Here is a 5,013-nt window from a genome sequence, read left to right as displayed (position 1 = left end):
GTGCATAGAAACATAGAAAATAGGTGCAGGATTAGGCCATTCGGCCCTTCGAGCCTGCACCGCCATTCAATATGATCATGGCTGATCATCCAACTCAGTATCCTGTACCTGCCTTCTCTCCATACCCCCTGATCCCTTTAGCCACAAAGGCCACATCTAACTCCCTCTTAAATATAGCCAATGAACTGGCCTCAACTACCTTCTGCGGGAGAGAATTCCACAGATTCACCACTCTCTGTGTGAAAAACGTTTTCCTCATCTCGGTCCTAAAAGATTTCCCCTTTATCCTTAAACTGTGACCCCTTGTTCTGGACTTCCCCAACATCGGGAACAATCTTCCTGCATCTAGCCTGTCCAACCCCTTAAGAATTTTGTACGTTTCTATAAGATCCCCCCTCAATCTTCTAAATTCTAGCGAGTACAAACCGAGTCTATCCAGTCTTTCTTCATATGAAAGTCCTGACATCCCAGTAATCAGTCTGGTGAACCTTCTCTGTACTCCCTCTATGGCAAGAATGTCTTTCCTCAGATTAGGAGACCAAAACTGTACGCAATACTCCAGGTGTGGTCTCACCAAGACCCTGTACAACTGCAGTAGAACCTCCCTGCTCCTATACTCAAATCCTTTTGCTATGAATGCTAACATACCATTCGCCTTCTTCACTGCCTGCTGCACCTGCATGCCTACTTTTAATGATTGGTGTACCATGACACCCAGGTCTCGTTGCATCTCCCCCTTTCCTAATCGGCCACCATTCAGATAATAATCTACTTTCCTGTTTTTGCCACCAAAGTGGATAACCTCACATTTATCCACATTATACTGCATCTGCCATGCATTTGCCCACTCACCCAGCCTATCCAAGTCACCTTGCAGCCTTCTAGCATCCTCCTCACAGCTAACACTGCCCCCCAGCTTCGTGTCAAGATGTCCCCTTCTTTCCGACATCGTTTGTGCCGACATGCACTACCACTTCCGGATGTTCCCCTTCGCCCTTGAGGATTTTCTGCACTCTGTCCGTGACATCCTGGATCCTGGCACCAGGAAGGCAGCACACCATCCTCGCATCCCGTCTGTTGCCGCAGAAACCCCTGTCCGTACCTCTCACAATGGAGTCTCCCACTACAATGGCGTTGCCTGCCTTAGGCCTTTTTGGTTCTGGCTCAACAGCCCTATTCGCATCGCAAGCCAGTCCGCCGCTCAGTGTAAACACGTCTTCTGTCCCGACAGCTTCTAAGTGGGTGAACCTGTTTACAAGAGGTACAACACCCGGGGACGTTGGCATTCCATGCTTCCCTCCCTTTCTCATTGTCTCCCACCTTCTCTCTTCCAGTACCTTAGGTGTAACAATCGCACTGTAGGACTTGTCAAGGAACGACTCCGTTTCTCGGACGAACCGGAGGTCATCCACTTGCTTCTCCAGTTCCCCAGTATGTTCTTGTGCTGTACTGATCTGTGTTCTATGTAAAACTCCAAAGGCCAGAAAACCCTATGGTATTGCACCATAACTGACACTTGCTTTGAGTGAGGTAGTTCAGTGTTGCAGATGTATATAAAATGTGGAATGTATTGGATTATGATTGAGCAAAGAATGATGTTGTACTTTTACATTTCATTGGGGTAGAATTGTTTTATTAAACTCATTGCTATTTGGAAACTATTTCTATTTGAAATGTATGTTTATGCCAGCAAAATAAAGGGCCATGTTTGCAGCCGAGTCAAATATGAATAATTAATCATTCATTATAAACAACACTTACATAATAGTTCATTTAGAAATAGATCTGGGATCACACAAAGGGAACACGAAGGATTATAATTTGGAACAATAAATTGTAATGAATGATTTTTATTGTGGTATCTCATTATACGTAATTTATTCTTTCTTCTATTTCACCATGAAAATAACAGTTCCATAATGAACAGCAAAAGAGGCGAAAAAACAGAGGGGCAAAAATACTAAATTCAATACGTACAAACAAAATAAAGTCCACACCGAGTGTAAACTAATATTAGACCAGCTGCTGAGAACTTTTACTAGAATCATCTTTGTAGCAATATAATATTTTACGTGGTCAGTGTAGTGGCACAAGGAACCGCACATGCTGGTTTACAAAAAGAGACACAAAGTGCTGGAGTAACTCAGCATGTCAGGCAGCATCCCTGAAAGAATTCTAAAGAAGGGTTCTGACCTGAAATGTTACCCATTCCTTCTCTCCAGAGATGCTGCCTGTCCTGCCGAGTTACTCCAGCATTATGTATCTTTCCTAAATCTTCTTTGCACTTTCCAGCTTAATGGCATCTTTTCAGCAGTAGGGCAATCAAAATGGAGCACAATTCAGTCATTTAGTGAACAATTATGGAACAGATATATTGCATTTTCATACATTGGCAAACTCATTAATCTGGTTCCAACAAGGAGGCTGTTGCACTTTGTATACGGGGCAGTACGATGACAGCAGGCAGAGCCGCTGCCACATAGCGCCAAAAACCCAGTTTCAAACACGACCTCAGGTCCTGTCTGTATGGAGCTTGCACACTCCCCTGATGTTTCTTTCCACATCCCAAAGACACAGGGGTTTGCAGGTTAATTGGCCTCTGTAAATTGCCCCTAGTGTGTAGGGATGAGAATGTGAGATAACATAGAACTAGTGCAAACAGGTGATCAATGGTCAGTGTGGACTCAGTGGGCTGCAGGGTCTATTTTCATGTTAAATCTCTAAACTAAATGAACTGTCCTTGTTGGAACCAGATTAATGAGTTTGCCAATGTATGAAAATACAATATATCATTATAGACACAAAGTGTTGGAGTAATTCAGCAGGCCAGGCAGCAGCATCTCTGGAGAAAAAGGATGGGTGACATTTCAGGTCAGGACCCTTCTTCAGATCTGCATCATCTACTTCAGACTGTCTGAAAAAGGGTGTCAACCCAAAACTTCACCCATCCTTTTTCTCCAGAGATACTGCCTGACCCACTGAGTTACTCCAGCACTTTGTGTCTATCTTTGATATAAACCAGCATCTACAGTTCTTTGTTTTTATAGTCCTACAATACCTCAAATCACGTGACTGACATTTTTGAATTGTAGAAACACTTGTTACTGTACACCAAGGTTCCACAATGATAAATGTGATAAGCAACCCATTATGAGGTTGTTTTACAGTGCCTGATGTATATAATCTAATAAAAACAGGAAAATTATGTTTGCTCACGAGCCTCCTCATTCATGATAGCAGTCCAGGGAGGGGTAACTGAAATACTTGTCCAGTCAGTCAGGGGCTCCAAATAATATATAGACTGGGTTCCCAAGACACAGAGCCTGCAATTATCAGCCTTAAATAGAATGTGTACACCACTAATGCACTGCTCATTAACACTGGCATTGAACAACTCAACCAATGGTCCTAAAAAAATCACTGCAAGCTATTCACTGATATTTTAAAAATATATATATATTCTAGGGCTTTAAAGGAAGCCCACAAAGTCCCTCTAAAAATAGATGCAAAGTGCTGAAGTAATTCAACGGGTCAGGCAGCATCTCTGGAGCAAAAGGATGGGAGTCGTTTCAGGTCAGGATCCTTCTCCAGACATCCCCCATAGTCCCCCCTAAACTCCAATTATTTGATTGAACCAGAGCACCCGGTGGAAACCCATGCGGTTAAAGGGAGAGCATGCAAACTCCACACAGACAGCACGCAAGATCAGGATTAAACCCGGGTCTCTGGCGCTGTGAGGCAGTGGCTCTATCAGCTGCGCCATAGTGCAACTCAATGTTCTGATATGCCTGGGCTAAATTAATTTTATGTGAGTTTTATGCAAAAGAGAATTTGCACATAGGTCTAATTTCTACACATGTTTGATTTTTTATTCACAATGTAATCTCAAAATGGTTTTCAAAGGATTCTAATGATAAAATAGGGATATGAGTCACAAAATAAAGGTAAACTGTACTTTGCCAGAAAATGAATCATCCTCACGACTTCAAAAATGCCAGGATGAAGATGTTTTACCGAGTGAAACAAAGTAGAAAATTCTGGAAAAATTCAGTAGGACAAGCAGAACCTACGGGAAATGAGGCAGTATTTTGACTTTAAATTAGTAATTGACTGTATGGATTTATACTGTATATTAAACCTTACATTTTCTTACATGGAACATAAAATACACCACAGGCCCTTCAGCCCACAAACATATTTCAAATACTATTTTTTCTTCGTGACGTATAAAACTCAACAGAAACTATTAGGAGGCTGTCATGTCTATTTGTTGGTCAGACAGCATCTCTGGAGGGCATAGATTGGTGACATTTTCGGTCGGGGACCCTTCTTCCCCTAGAAACATCAGTCTGAAGAAGGAGGCAGATACGATGGTGGCATTTAAGAGACCTTTGATTAGGCACATGGATATGTAGTAAGTGTGGGGATATGAATTATGTGCAGGTGGATAGGGTTGGTCTTGGCATCATGTTCGGCACAAACATTGTGGGCCAAAGGGCCTTTACCTTTGCTGTACTTTTCTATGATCTATGTTGTGAGGGTCCCAACCCGAAACTTCACCTATCCATGTTCTCAAGAGATGCTGCCTGACCTGCTGAGTTACTCCAGCACTTTGTGATTTTTATTGTAAGCCAGCACCTGCAGTCTCTTGTGTCTACATGCGTATTTGTTCCTACCACCAAACTGCAACTGCAGTGTAGGCAGGGCGCCTACACTCAATGAAATTGAAGTTGTAGCTTATAGTAGTTGTTTAAGCAACAACAGTGACTGAGCTTAAAAAGTAATGAATTCATTTTAAAATCCTTTTGGAGTGTGTAACAAGTCATAGGAACAGAATTTGGCCATTTGGCCCAACAAGTCTACTCTACCATTCAATTTTGGCTGATCTATCTTTCCCTCTGAACCCCATCCTATTACATTTCTCCCTATAACCCATGACACCCTTACTTATCAAGAATCTGTCATTCTCCACCATAAAAATACCCAATGACGGCCTCCACAGCTGGCAATGAA

This window comes from Amblyraja radiata, chromosome 6 (assembly GCF_010909765.2).
Source record: "Amblyraja radiata isolate CabotCenter1 chromosome 6, sAmbRad1.1.pri, whole genome shotgun sequence".
NCBI lineage: Eukaryota > Metazoa > Chordata > Chondrichthyes > Rajiformes > Rajidae > Amblyraja > Amblyraja radiata.
The sequence above is the reverse complement of the archived record's forward strand: the minus strand, read 5'-3'. Positions refer to the sequence as shown.